Here is a 16,398-nt window from a genome sequence, read left to right as displayed (position 1 = left end):
TCTTGGAAAGATCCCCATGCTATTTACTGAGTTGGAAATATTGCCCAATGCAGGTTCTTTTTTGCCATTGAGGTGTTGTGCATTAGTTGCCTCATGATCTAGTCATAGACTTCTCCATTTTTTCCACCAGCACTAGGTTTCCATCATCACAGAATTTGACATTAATTCTGTTAACACACCCCCAGCCCTGATTGGCAAATGTGTGCGAGCCCATGGCTCCTGATTTGTCAGTGAACAGCATCTGCATTGTAATTGGTCGCCAGGCACTCTACCATACTTTGTTATGGCAGTGTGAAAGCTAGATAAGGGGAACCCAATCAGCGCTCCACAGCGCATTTGAATCCTGATGTGCAGAAGGACTAAGCGGTGTGCTCCAAAGCTGTGCCAGAGGCATTCAAAAACAAGGCTGAGAGCCTTCCCAGAGGAAATTCAAAAGTGCTTTGTGCTACGAGACTGTAGCTGTGCTGGAGAAAAGGAGAGCAAGACTTTTAAGCAGGACTTTTTAAAGTAACACAAAAAAAGATGGTGTAAAACAGCGCTAATAGAAAATAAAAGCAAACTTAATTAGTGCATGTAACAAATAACTGGCAGCCAGGTAAAAACTGACCGTACAGTCAGTGGGGGACCATGTAAAAAAGAAGAAAAACCAGCGCCAAAAAAATTAAGAGTCAATGAATTCCAAACCATAAAGGTGAAGTCCAATTGGAAGTCCTCAGATGAACTTTAGGACTTTTAAAGTGCTCTGCTGCGAATTGTACCAGAGAGGTCCGGATTGTCCCTACCTCATCGAAGAGCAGAAGCAAGACCTGGGTAAGCCTTTGGTGTGGCGCACAGCACCTAGTCATCTGGGATTTCCCACGAGTTGCTGCTCAGTAACTACCTAGGGCATCTTATTTGCTCATTTGCAGAGGAAGCTGCTCTAGTTAAAGCAATCACAAGGAGCAAGAGCAGGGCACTTGCTCAGGCAGGGGAGCCTTTGGTACCCCTACAACCTTAGGATCTCACCGTCTCCATGCATTTGGGACCACCAACTACAGAGATCTCTGAGGAGACCAGGCAGGTAAGCCAGACAGAGTTGCGACATTGTACTGACTTTCCTTTGCATGTTTCCCCATCACCAGACTTAGTGACTGAAGGAGAGTGGCTGAGCTGGGGGCACAGTTTAGGGATTTGGTGCGGTCCAATCCCAGCTTGGAGGGCATGAGAATTCAGGCGTCCGAATCTGCTTCTGAGATTGGATCAGCCCAGTTCCCTTGGCACCGAGGGCTCTTGTATAGGGAGCACAATTCTACTGCTCCAGATAGACTGTGGACAGGTAGGCGACAGTTAGTGGTACCCAGGGAGTATAGGCAGCAGTTATTGCAGGTAGCCCACTCCATTCCACTAGCGGGGCATCAGTGAGTTACTCACACCAGAGCCCGGTTATTGCAGCATTTCTACTGGCCGGGGTCATCAAGGGCAGTGGCACAATGTTGCCAGTCCTGTGATGCCTGCCAGCGAGTAGGTAAGGTGGGCTACCATGTGAAAGCCCCCCTGAACCCACTACCGGTAATAGGGGAACCCTTCGAGAGAGTAGCCAAGGACATAGTGGGACCTATGAAGATCCCTAGCTGGACCAGTAAGCGTTACATACTCATGGTGGTGGATTTTGCCACCAGGTACCCTGAGGCTGTAGCGCTGGCCAGCATTGAGGCATGTGCAATAACAAAAGCGTTGATTGTGATTTTTTCTAGAGTAGTGTTTCCAAGTGAGATTCTAACTGATCAAGGGTCACAATTCATGTCAGAATTGTTACAGTGTCTCTGTGAGGAATCCACTCCTAACTTTTCTCGTAGCCTTGCAGGGTGCTGTTGTTCTCACTAAATTCCCTCTTTGCAATCAACCGCAGCTGTGCGGGCTATCACTGCAACCTAGCCTTGTACTCAGTCATTGGAGCAGTGCCCTCACATCCTCCTCCTGGGATTGGCTCGCTGGCCTTTAAATACTGCATTCCCACTATGCTTCTCTGCCGAGCATAATCCTTCTTGGATGTTACCCGTGTTCTGCCACAAGCCCCTGGCTTGTTATCTCTAAGTACTTATCTCTGTGTATTGTGTTTCAGAGTTAGTTCCTCTTTTCCCTCGTGACATTGCTGTTGATATGTTCCAGCTTATTGCTTTCGTTCCTGTGTTCCAGTATCCTTCAGCAGCTACTAAGCTGAAACCTGTGTCCTAGCACCCCGGAGACCTGCTGTGTGCTATCTCCCTGGAGGCGGCAACCTGCTACTTCTACCCTTAGCAGAGGTTGCTTTTTGGACCCCGTGGCCTGCTGCTCTTTCTCCCTTCGCAGAGGCCAGCTTGAACTCCTGCGCTGAAGCATTGGTTTTCCAGTGCTGCTTGGTGGTGTGCCCTCTCCGGTCAGCCTTCTCTCTGCTGAACTCTGTTCAGCCTTCTCCTTGCTGAGACCGGTACCATGTGCCATGGACGACACTCGCGCAGACCCCGCTCCCGCCCCACAGCTACTATGCTGAAGCAGGAGGACCTGATTGATTTCCTGTTGCCGATTCCTTGCAACGACTAAGACTACCCGGATGTCTTCTATCCCGACCCTGGTTCGGCCATCGACTGTCCTGTCTTCTCCTACCCCAACTTCGGCTCATCCAACAACTACGCTGACCTCTCCAGTCCTGAACCTGGCCTGTTTGATTATGAACTTCACACTTTGGACCAGTCTGCGCGGTCTAAGGTCGGTGATTTCATAACCCAACCTCAGCCCCGCGGTCCGGCCCCGGTTTGTGGTGAGCACAGTCATAACAGTCTCTGGGATTCGTTTGGGGTGAAGCACCAGCGCACGATTCCTTACCACCCTCAGACAAATGGTTTATGGGAGATGTTTATTTATTTATTTATAAAATATTTTACCAGGAAGTAATACATTGAGAGTTACCTCTCGTTTTCAAGTATGTCCTGGGCACAGAGTAAAACAAATAATACATGGTTACAAGTACAGTTACATAAATGAATAGGGTATACATTATATACAAGACGTTGCGTGCACAGTTAAAGAAATATATATTATGAGCGTATGAAACCGTTACAGACCAGGTTAAAATGTGAGACAGCCTTAGATTTGAAAGAACTTAAACTGGTGGTGGATGTGAGAGTCTCTGGTAGGTTGTTCCAGTTTTGGGGTGCATGGAAGGAGAAGGAGGAACGTCCGGATACCCTGAAGCAGATGCTTCAGGCATTCATAGAAGCTGAAGTAAAAGACTGGCAGACTCATTTGCAGCACTTGCTGTTTGCCTACCGAGAGGTACCGCAAGATTCCATTGGGTTCTCTCCCTTCGAGCTGCTATATGGTCTTATGTTATGGGGACCTCTTGAACTGTTCCATGAGGGATGGGAAAGGGAGACTACCAATACTGATGCTTCTGAGCTGATGTATATAGTAGATCTCATGGACTGGTTGGAACTGTTTATGGAGTTGACACAGGCTAACATCATGGAGGCTCAGACCAAGCAGAAGACTTGTTACAACCAACATGCCTGTAGTAGAGAATTCATCCCTGTGCAGCAAGTGGAAACAAAAGAAAACAGCGCATTTAATTAACTACTTCTTCAGGGAATAATTAGGCCATTACCCAGAGGTCTTAAATACCTCACATAGATACCTTATTGGTCAACCAATTAGGGATAGACCAATCATCTATAATAGGTAATGGTCTGCGTGATAGGGAAGATGGCCTAATTATTCCCTGAAGAAGTAGTTAATTCTACGAAACTAGTTGGATGTAACATTCTATTGCCTTATATCTGCTTACATTGGCCTTTGTCTATATATTGGCCTGTCCTGTTTTTATTTCATCCTGTGTGCTGTTTTGGACACTTGTGAGAGACTTTGTAAGACTGTTCAAACTTCCCTATTGAATCCACCACTGCTGTGTAGACAGTGACGTCATTACACAGCGTCCCGCGACGGAGCGGCATCGTGGCACGCTGAGGGCACCCCAGCAAGCTGCGTTTTAACCTCTGTGCAGAGGATACACCTGCCGAGGTACAGGAGCAGCTTCATATCCAGGAAGCAGGAGCGATTTCACCGAGCCCCAGTACCAGCTGCTGAACCTGGCTGCATGAAGGGAAATCCCCTTGGGAGTGAAAAGACTGACGTCCTGCCCCAGAATCAACTGAGCTGCAGCAGCAGAGGGAAGCAAGCACCTGAATCTACAGCTAACAGCTGCCGAGTGGTAAACAGTGTGATACACACTACATGCCTTTTACCAACTTTTTTCATGTACGCAGATATATTACCCCCATTTTAATTCTATAATATATTGTTGAATTTGCTTCACTATTTGGCGTTGTGCGCTGTTTTCTTTTGTTTCCATTCTCTTAGTGTGTGTGGGGTGCTGAGCCACCCCTGCGTTTACAGCTGCTGACGCCATTATCCCCAACACGGTTATGTGGCACTTATTATTTAATGTATAATTATCTCACTGTGGGAGTTGTGGTTTAATTTTTTATAATTTTTTTATCACTAAATTGATGGTATAGTCACTGCACTGTATATATTTATACATTTAAACTTTATAGGTAGTTAGGTAGTAGCGCACAGTTTTGTTTTTTGTGTTTACTGTGCAGCAAGTGCTTGTTCTGAGGCCCACTTGGCAGAACAAACTGATGGCTGCTGGTCTAGTCCGTATACGCTAGTCAGGAGGATGACTGAGTGCAAATATGTTGTACAGTTAGATGGAGAGTCAGGTAGAAATAGGACGTATCAAATAATTATGCTTAAGGAATATTTTCAACCGAGTGTGGCATCAGTGATGGCTATCTGTAGCCCACCGATGGGGGACCCGGTGAGCCAAACTCTGGTTGACTGCCTAGGGGAGTCTAGGCATGGGGGCACAGGTTGAGATAGGGTCTCAGCTCAGTGCACAGCAGAGAGTGCAGGCAAAGGCTATGTAAGAGAAGCATAGGGTTCTGTTCACGGATAAGCTGGGCAGAGCACATATTACTGATTACACTGTTCTCACCAGGGATCAGAGACCTCTGCATAAGCATGCCTATTGGGTATCTGCAGAGGTGAAGGGGAGTATAGAGAGGGAAGTGGAGGAGAGGCTAACCCTAGGGGTAATTTTCCAGTCCCAGAGCCCTTGGGCTTGTTCGGTAGTCCCCATGCCCAAGAGGGACGTAACCACTCATTTCTGTTTGGACTACCGGCAGCCCAATGCTCAGACGGTGTCAGATGCTTATCCCATGCCCTGCATGGATGAGCTCTTAGATGAGGTTGCTGGGGCAAAGTATCTGACTACTATGAATTTGTCTAAGGGGTATTGGCAAATCCCTCTGACCCAGGAGGCACAGGAGAAGTCAGCATTCATCACTCCAAGTGGCCTATATGAATTCCTAGTTATGCCATTTGGGATGAAGAATGCCCCGGCTACCTTTCTATGCCTGGTCAATAGTTTTCTCAAAGGAATGCAGAGTTTTGCAAGGGCATACCTGGATGATATTGCTGTGTTTTGTAATTCATGGGAAACTCACTTAGTGCATGTAGCAACGGTGTTGAAAAGGATCAAGGAAGGAGGGCTGACACTGAAACCTACAAAGTGTCTAGTAGGTATGTGTTATAAGTGTTATACTTAGGGCACAGAGTTGGTGGATGGCATCTGAATCCAGAACCAGCTAAGGTAGAAGCTATAGTTCATTGGCCAGTACCTAGGACCAAGAAACAGGTCATGGCTTTTTTAGGTACCTCTAACTACTATAGGAAGTTTGTTTCCCAGTATAGTTCCATTGCTAAACCCCTGACTGACTTGACACAGAAACGACTCTCGGTTCTGGTAGCCTGGTCTCCTGCCTGTGAAAAATCGTTTCAGGCACTGAAGACAGCACTGGCTAGTGCACCCATCCTTGCAGCATCTGATTATAGCAAGAATTTCCTTGTGCAGACTGATGCCTCCGACTATGGTATCGATGCTTACTCAGCCAGGTGTGTGAGGAAGGGGGTGAACACCCCGTCATCTACCTGAGTAGGAAATTGCTACTCAGGGAAGTGGCTTATGCCACAATTGAAATGGAGTGCTGAATAAATTGCAGCCCTATTTGTATGGCAGGTCCTTTACTGTTATCAAAGATCATAATCCTTTAAGTTGGCTACACAGGGTGTCGGGGGAGAATGGCAAATTAACATGGTGGAGCCTTGCCCTTCAAAAATGTGACTTTACCATACAGCACAAGATGGGTAGTGAGCATGGTAATGAAGATGGACAGTCCCAACAAGACATCCACAGTGAGTCAAGAGCCTCAAGGACTTCCAGGCTTGCGGAACCACCAGCAGAGGTGACTGCCACAGAGCCTTCATCTCGAGAGGGGAGGTGCGACGGTGACGGGGTAACCAGGTTCTTAATAAAGGTCAAGCCCTGTTTTGGTTACCTCTGATCTGAGTATTGGGGTTCAAGAGTGTCAGCTCTTGAGCCCTGTAACTGTAAATGCATAATCTGTAAAATGCGTAAATAAAGAATCAATGTGTTTTTGCCTTCCCAAGAATGCCAGCCAGCAGGGATTGCTAGGGTATGAGTTTCAAGGGGCTGTTTGCGGAGAAATTGTTGTCAAAATGTGCCCAGGTAGTTGTGCTCCGGAGTTCTCGGTTCCCTTAAAAATGTACCCCCGATTCATGCTTGGTTCTCAGTTACATGTAGGCACATTGTCCCAGAAATATTTCCCCTTGAAAATGCTTGCGCGACTCACCGCTAGGGTTCCCTGCTTCAGCACAGCCCAGAAAGGTAAATGGGGCAAAGAGATGTAAAGTGCCCCTGTAAATATAAGGGGTCCCTAGGTTAAGGGGGATATACAGTTAATGCCCAGGTAGCCCAGAACCTGTATTGGGGTTCATGGGCACTCCAACCAGAAGTATAAGGTTGTGAGGGGACTCTTGGAGTCCAGTCCAAGTTTCTTAGATAGTGTGTGGGGAATAAAGGCTACTAGAAAATAAAATGCAGCTTCCTATTCTATTCCCCATACCCAGAGACTTAGGATAAAGTAAAAGTATATTTTATGAATGTTGGGTTTAGTATTTTATCTCCTGTTGTGCACTTTATATGAGCTGGGACTTTCTGTACCAATGTTCAGACCGACTACTAGGGCTACAAAGTTGGTGCCAGAAAGTCTGCTGGACATCGGAGATGAAAGCCACCAGAGGACGCCTGAGGTGTTAAATTCATTTGGATAACAGGGTAGGGCTCAAGTACCCATGTCATGAGATGAATGGCGGTCGTCCGAGCATGGAGTAGCCTGGCCCAGCGGGTAGCAACTGAATAGCAAGGGACTAAGGTGGAAAACTTGTGCCTATACCTTGGCAGATTGAGATTCCCCGCTTACCCGGCTTTTCATACCGGATACGCTCTGATTGGCTGTAGTATTTTGTGAATGAACTCCAACATAATATAAGAAACCACTAGTCAATCAGTTTGGAGATTCTCAGCGACAGAAGTGGGCGGGCTTTTTGAAAGTGCTCTTGTGCCAATAGCAGAGCACCGGTTTCAGAAAAGTCTGCATGGAAAATATTCTAAGTCCATCTTTTAGGGAAAAAATTCTCAAAAATGAACATAGCGGTCGCGGTTGGGATTTCAAGCCGATTTTAGTTTCAGGAAGTTTGGTGCTAAGTCCCGAAGTAAGTATGTCTTTTCATCTGTATTTTGTGTTCCACTGTGTGTATGCCTATTTCTGTGAATAAATCTCAATTTATTTCATTATCTTGTTTTGCTCAATTTATGATCCTGGTAAAAGGTGTACAGTAAATCTGGTCTCCTGTGACAATTAACTTTACCACAAATATACGTCATGGTTCAAGCCAAATGTATTTTATATTGATTAACCAGTAATAGAAGTCATAGCTGCCACCAGTATCTTTTTTTCTCATGTTTTGGCCTTCGTAAAATCCTTAAAAATCTGTAAAAAAACAAACAAAAAAACACAGTAAAACACACAATCTATGTTTGTGCAAAAATGCAGAAGCACAAATCTATCCAATGTGTTTTTACATTCAGTACATTGTGTTCTCCACGTAAATTAAGTATATTCATAGCCAACACACCCCCTCATACTCACACAGGCACCCCACCAACAAATAAATAGGACCCTTGACCTGATTATTATTACCACTTATTAATAATGCGCCAACGTGTTCCGTAGTACAGTACAATAGTTTTGGAGTGATCTTACCTTGTCAGTGAGAAAGCAAGAGTCAACGTTTCCCGAAAGGAAAGATCGCGTCTATCCCTTTTAAGTGCAAGGCATTGTGGGGCGCCAGAATCGAGGACCTGGCAGTGAGTAACAGCAACTGCTGCCTTCACGCAGCTTGCAGTTCTGTGCCTTTAAGTTGAGCGATAGATACTGTAGGAAGAGGAGGCTGCTTCTTTACACTTTTTCCCTTCCAATCCTGCAAATATATCTGGGGGAAAAAACTGGTAAAATCTGTGAAAATAGCAGCCCTGATATGTCAATACCTACACAGTGAACAGGGATTTGAAGTTTTTGCTAAATCCATTACAAAATGAAAATCATATCCCAGAGTTTCTGTTCCGTAAATGTGTGAGCGTTATATTAGATGACATTGCCTGCATTAATCATGTCAGTTGGTGACATGCACTTGTTCTATCTGGTACCAGATGTCTTTAAAACGAGCCACATATACACAAAACATTAATAGGAAATGCTTAAATAGTGCTGAAAAAATGGATAAAACCAAGCTTCTGAAAATATAATGTCTGAAGTTATTCTTTCTACATGATTCAGTAGCAGGATTTGTGGCAGAGATGAAAAGATCTCAAACTCTTTCTGAAAAGCTTGTTAAACAATCACATGTGGGGTTTTACATTCAGATATATTGAAATACTGTATCTCGAGAGAAAGGCATATGTTTGGAAATTGTACTGGAAATTTACTAAAGGAGCTAAAGGAGAGGGACTCGGCCCCTAGGTGTGAAACTTGGCAAGACTACTACATGGAAAAAGTACAAGTAATAACAAGTGAAACTCTATATGAGTTAAGCTTGTCTGCCAAGTGCTGCAGTTCAACACCTCTATTACTTTGGATTTCAAGAAATCATTTATTGCACTAATACATTATCTGGTTAAATATATATATATATATTTTTTATATCAAAGTTTCAATTGGATGAGTTCACATGGTAAATTAAGAAAAATGTCTAACAATACCCCAGTGCACATGCATAGTTTTTCATACATTTTAAGACAAAGGGAACATAATCCTATGTAATAAAAGGTTGGTGGAAAGCCCCACCCCACTTTAACCATCCCACTGGGTTTGTCTGTCAGTAGTTTCAAGATGTGTGTCCACTTCTGAACAGCTAACTGGCTTTCAGTAATTATATTTTTGTTGGCCTCCAGAGACTGAAGAAGTATTCTGAAGGCAAGATAACAGGAAAAATAAAGAAACTGCATTGTTTTCAGACAACTATCAATACAAAATAAAGGAAAATGCTGTGTTTTTTCAGCTTAATGTATTCATCTGCAAAACGTAAATTTATTATGTCATATTGTGACCAATAGACCAATGGTACCTGCAAGATATTGCTGTGCTAATTGAAGGGTTAAGTCACTATTTTGTTTTTGCATTTTACCACAATAAAATTACATTATAATATGTAAAGATGTTGTATCATGTTTTCACAAATGCAGGTAGAGTTATGATAACTCGAGCAGTGGTTACAAAATTACAATAGATATTGCTCCTGCAAAATGTTCATTAAGTTGGGCAAAACCATTACTTTAATAGCATATAATGAAAATGTTGCACCCAAGCGAAACTGTAAACAGTAAATGCAACAGTTTAATCAATTGTAATTTTTGAGGTGACAGGCATGGAGTTGGAGATGTCAGATTCTTGGCTTGTGTTTTTTTTCTGTTGGAAAATGTATGGTTAGAGAGAGGTAATAAAACTTTGGATATGTGAGATGGACGAAGAAAGATTTGCAAAGGTAGGGCATAGCTGATTTATAAAATTTTACAAGATGGTTGTGTTTGCAATTGAGGAGCAGGTAATGCCCTATAAGGATAGTTTCTTTGAAGTAAAGGAGGGAAGATCAGGTGGCATCTCTTGTTCTTCCCTGCTATCTCTAAGCAGGAAGATAAAATATACCAAAAAGCTCTACAAATAGCACCTGATAGCTGAAACTAAATGAAATAATACTAGTTTTTACTTTTTCTTTCTAGTTACCACGGTCATGATGACTTTATTATTTTTTCCACTTTTTATTGATATTTCTGTAGCGCACTTTCCCCCACCCCTGGGAGATATGGCTGCTACTGTGTGTGTGGTTCATTACCTGCGGCTCACAGGAGGCCTGAACCTCCGCTGCTGGGAGCCTGGGGTGTACCTGATCCGTCGGGTGACAGCACCTCCACCTGCGTGGGATCCTAACAGTGTGGGATAACCCAGGGCAGGACAATATAAGAAATACAGACTGGTATGATATAACAGGTTAACTGAACACTTGTGAATAATAGTGATAACGATACAGAACCACTCAGGCCTTGCAGGGCCGTACCCCTCACTGGGACCCCCAACACCATGTCCACACCCCTGTGGGTTTACCCCAAAGTACTGAGTTACCCCCTGGCACCCAACCCCCCTGGTGTCCACAGAGTCAACCCACACCAAAGTGTGAGACAGTGCTGCCCCACTAATGTGTGTACAGTTGGTGCACTTGGAGTACCTGTCCAGGTGCTCCTGCACCCAGGTATGGTCAGAAGAGTTAACGGATCCACTGATCCCAGCGAGGTTGGCATAGACTCTAGAAAAAACACTAGGGTTAGGGAGTGATCACAAAACCACACTAATTGAAGCAAATAATGAATAAATAAATGGTAATCCAAAAAAGTGGGTGCAAACTGTGAACTGAAAAGTGAATCAGAAAAAGGGGGGGAAGGAAAACAGAGAATGGATGTGTCTCCCAAAAGAATTCACTATAATGCACTCCTACTTAATTTAAAATTTAACTTTTAATATATTTTCATAAAACATATATTACCAAAAACGTCGTGTATTGTGCATTAAAAATAAATTAAATTGACAGTAACTAGCGTCTGTGTCAGTGAATGTGTGTTGGAGTGATCTCAACCGACAATTGGTAGTAGAAGCTACAGAGCACTTGAAGATGTTAATTATACATGTATTGCCATCCAATATATATAAAAGTGCTACTGATAGTATAGTGATGGAGGGTGAATGATTCACAGCATAGTGAAGCAAATGTTCACAGCATATTGATCATTGAATCATTCTACAGCACACTCCAAATGGTTAAATCATATAAAGAGCAGGCATGCTTGCACACTGAGTGTAGGTGGAGTACCCAATTCAGATCTACATAGATAAATTCAGGAGACTACAGAACACTACATAAAAGCAGCTCCAAGTAGGAGACTGACAACATGGCGCGTCCAACGCGCGTTTCCCTCCAGCAAAGGAGCTTCCTCAGGGACATCTTCAAGTGCTCTGTGGTTTACAAGTCTAAGCAGGACTGCTGTAGCCTTACGACACATCTTAGTCACTGAGTGTGCATGTCTATTTATTTATTTACTATTACTTGTGTACCTGATCTCATAGGTGCCCCAGAGGGGTTTATACCCTGACTAAGCAGCGTTCTGTGTCCTGTAGCTTCTACTACCAATTGTCGGTTGAGATCACTCCAACACACATTCACTGACACAGACGCTAGTTACTGTCAATTTAATTTATTTTTAATGCACAATACACGACGTTTTTGGTAATATATGTTTTATGAAAATATATTAAAAGTTAAATTTTAAATTAAGTAGGAGTGCATTATAGTGAATTCTTTTGGGAGACACATCCATTCTGTGTTTTCCTTCCCCCCCTTTTTCTGGCATAGACTCTGCCTCTACATTGGGTTTTATCCCACGTGGATGGTGCCACCATGAAGAATCTCTTATCTGTAGGTGGTGATCTGGTTACCAGACCACTTGATGCCAGGATGCAGCTGCATCCTGTCTGTGTCACTCACACTGGTACTACAGGGCAGTGACCCTATTTATGGGCCTTTCCCTGCAGCAACCACAAGCTGAGGGGAGTTGGGGCCTAGCTGGGGCTTAAGGGGGTCTGTGGCCTAGTGCAGGGGTCACTGACATCATGCACACGCATACCCTACCCTTCTCCTGTCCCAGCTCCGACTGGCGTGGCTGCAAGTGTGCGAATTGTATCAATATTGTTGCAGACTCCTGCAGCATGGTTCGCAGCTGTATGCACTTGACCCTACAGCCCTGTCACCTTCTGGGGGCTGTAGTTCCTCTCGGAGCTTCCTCCATGTAATGGCCGCCCTGCAGCACTCTGTGCATGCGCAACTGCACTGCACATGCACGACCACATTCAAGATGGCGGTGTCCTGCTAAGGGAGCTACTAAAGGGAAAAAGCTGCACACCACATGACAATAATAAAAAAGATACAACTACCGGTGCTCCTGGTTCAGGATTCTCTGTGATGATCCAGCTTACAATGGAAAGTATAAGAAAGAGTTGTTGGCAATAAATTTATCTTGAAAATTCCGTGGAGCCCTGTTTATTATACTTTCCACTGCTAAGGGAGCTGCCAGGAGACTCCGGTGATCCGATCGCCTCTCCTACCCACTGAGCGTAACCTGTACCTCCGCAGCCACAACAGGAGGTAGGGAACCACGGGGAACCTACCTACATTCTCCCCCTGGTGAAAGAACCAACGATCCCATTTGGGAACAGCGTAACATATAACTATAACCACACAATGAGTTATATAATAAAAATACAGTCTGATATGTACAGCTTATCACATGAAATCAGCTTTAAATGAGATTGTACATCTGGGTAAACATGGCAATTACAGAGTGTATTTTACTCAGAGACCACTGGTGAGCCTCATAGTGGGGTGCCCCAATTGAATCATAGGTCATCCGATTGGGAGGATGCCTAACTCTTTGGCTCCTTCAGAGCTATTCTTCCACCACTCCCTCTGGGGGGTAATATTCAGGAGTTTGAGGCTCAGGTTCCCTCATGGGAGGTATTACAGTCTCTGGCAAGTCTCTGTTAGGTATGAAACACAGACTCTGGGGGTCCAGGGGAGGTCTCATTGGAGCCATCCGAGTATGCTTTTGTTGTCTAGGTTCTTTACCCGTAGCTCCTCCGGGATGTGCTCCGTGACTTCGGATTACCCTTTTAGAGGGTCCCTCCAAAGGATCATCTGAGGTTTAATTCGCTGTCTCTTCACTGTCAATAGGACTCTCAGTGGTATCGTTTATAGTTTCCTCGTATTGCTGTTTTTCCGGCTCATTGTCCAGTAGTGTAGCCTCGGTCTCAGGTTCATCATCTTTGGGGTATAGGTAGCAGATGATTACGGTGCCAGACCTTTACCCGGCCGTCTTGGTTTTTATATGGTAGACAGGGAGGCCCAGCATCTGTGATTCGACTTCGAATACACCGTCATGCAAACGGTCTGCTAATTTGTGTTTTCCAGGGATTCCGAGGTTGTGGAGGAGAACAGTGTCCCCAGGACGAATCTCCCGATGGCGAACCTTGTGGTTGTAGTGCCTTATATTGTTGGCATTCAGATGAGTGGCAGCTTTCTCTGCTAGCTGGTATGCTTGCTGCAGGTTCTCTTGGTGCCGCTGCACATATCTTGTCTACATTTCTTATCATATATTTTTCGGGTTCCCTTTAACACCAAATCCACATTCTTATAACAATTTTTGATTACATCTTTTCTGTTTGCTCCTCCCCCTCATATTACGCTTTTACATTGTTTTTCCAGACTTACCAATGTTTTATTTCCTTTTTCTATCGATTTAATCAAGTCTAACCTTGTTTTTGTTGTCCATATTTTATAACCACACTACTATTATTTATTAAAATGGTTATATTAGCCTTTTTATTTTCCATAGTGGCACATACCCCCGTTTTAGGGTTCATGTAAATACATTTAATTGCAAAGAGAGAGTATAAGGTATACAATTCTGGGAGTTGATCGTGTTACTTGTGAATTCCTGAGGAAGAGCAAATGTTTTGTAAAATGTGCTGGGTTTAAACACCATCTTTTCCCCTATTCATGGCTCCTGTAAAGTCATCTTAGTGAGCCCGGCCACATTGATGAAATAAGAAAGCAATGCACCATGGACGAGAGGGCAATGTAATTAAGTACTTGCTGTGGAATTACCCTGGACTGAGAGTACAAAATTCCACAATTCTTGAGCTTGATTCTTGGCAATTTAGCTTGAGAATTGTACAGAATTGTTGCTGCAGATATTGCAGAGGAAGTCTTGTACATACTTTCTTACAGCTGCATAAAGGATATGATAAATAAGGAATCCACAATCATGGAAGGTATCACCTGAAACAAATGTTGGGAAACCATTGACAACCTAGACCACTAGGAACTCCTGCTCTCCTGAACAACTCGAACAATAGGGATTAAAGTATAAAAATAATAATAATAAAAAAATGGGGCCTCTTCTTTTGTGCTTTTAGTTTTGTGAGAGCTATAAAAAGAGCTATAAAAAGAACAAGCTATATCTGTAATCACCCTTTTATAAATACATTAACTGTTTCCTTCTTTTCTGCTACATTTTATTCCCTCCCAGCCTTATGACTATCATGTCTTTCTTTCTTCTCTCATTGCTCTTTTCCACTAAGTAGAGCATGCACTCCAAAAATCCCATGAAGAGGACTTGGGGTGAAAGTATGTAAGGATTGCTTAGATCAGCAGTGTGCAAAGTGAGATTTTTCTGGAGGGGCGCGGCGTTACAGGAGCCCTGTGCTCTTCCCCCAGGGCAGTTAAATGAAATGCTGGGGGATCACATGAGGCCCCTGCAACTCTACACTTACCTTGCCTCTGCTGGCATCAGAACTCGTGTCCATGGCAACACAGCATAAAATGACGCCGCGTGGTCATGTGACATGCCAACACATGCATCCAAAAAGTTGTGGGTCACGTGACGTGTCGTCACATGCTCTGCGGCTTCATTTGACGCCACATGAGGTAAGGAGGGACGCACCACCGTAGCAGAAGCGGCAGAGGGGGTGCAGCAAAGAAAGTTTGCACGGCCCTGGCTTAGATGGAAACGCTGAGTTCCATTACAGGTTACCGCACCCTGAGATACATTAACTCCCATTGACTAGAATGGAAGTTAATGCCAGTTAAGGTTCATTAAATAATAACTGAGCTTAATGACTGAATATGGGGGTGAGAATCTTTTATATGTGGTGTGAACATTTTCTGTAGAATACGGTTTTCCTAATAACCTGACATTATTTACATAGTGTGCTGGACATTATGGATTTTTATTTAACGACAGACTTTCCATGTTTTCACCATTCTAATGAAGTGTTTAGGCCATGTTGTGCTTTTACATTGAATTCTGTCATTCTTTTAAGTTGTTCAAAAATCTATTGCTATATAGGGAACCATGGGGAACCTACCTACATTCTCCCCCTGGTGAAAGAACCAACGATCCCGCTTGGGAACAGCGTATTACATAACTATAACCACACAATGAGTTATATAATAAAAATACAGTCTGATATGTACAGCTTATCAAATGAAATCAGCTTTAAATAAGATTGTACATCTGGGTAAACATGACAATTACAGAGTGTATTTTACTCCGAGACCACTGGTGAGCCTCATAGTGGGGTGCCCCAATTGAATCATAGGTCATCCGATTGGGAGGATGCCTAACTCTTTGGCTCCTTTAGAGCTATTCTTCCACCACTCCCTCTGTGGGGTAATATTCAGGAGCTTGAAGCTCAGGTTCCCTCATGGGCGGTATTACAGTCTCTGGCAAGTCTCTGTTAGGTATGAAACACAGACTCTGGGGGTCCAGGGGAGGTCTCATTGGAGCCACCCGAGTATGCTTTTGTTGTCTGGGTTCTTTACCCATAGCTCCTCCGGGAGGTGCTCCGTGACTTCGGTTTACCCTTTTTTGAGGGTCCCTCCAAAGGATCATCTGTGGTTTAATTCGCTGTCTCTTCACTGTCAATAGGACTCTCAGTGGTATCGTTTATAGTTTCCTTGTATTGCTGTTTAAAAAAATATATATATTGTGAATTTGGTATAATATTAATGTAGCCAATTTTATATTCCCAGAAGGTGGGGGGGGAATGTTTTCTTGTGGTTCCGGCGAAGGTGCAGGAGCTGCATTTTGAAACAATGGTCAGCTTTCCACCATTTCACTAATGTCTTTAGGTAAGTTTCTCTATTCTTTTAAGATTTGCAATTGAAGACCACGATTGCATTGCGGAATCACAAACATACTGCTACAGTAGTATTGCTAGCAAATAGCCTCTTTTTTACCTGGGCTTCATTTATAGATCAAACATAATTTTCAGGGGAAAAAACGTAATAATAAAACGT

The sequence above is a fragment of the Ascaphus truei genome, chromosome 1 (genome assembly GCF_040206685.1).
Source record: "Ascaphus truei isolate aAscTru1 chromosome 1, aAscTru1.hap1, whole genome shotgun sequence".
In the NCBI taxonomy this organism is placed as follows: domain Eukaryota; kingdom Metazoa; phylum Chordata; class Amphibia; order Anura; family Ascaphidae; genus Ascaphus; species Ascaphus truei.
The sequence above is the reverse complement of the archived record's forward strand: the minus strand, read 5'-3'. Positions refer to the sequence as shown.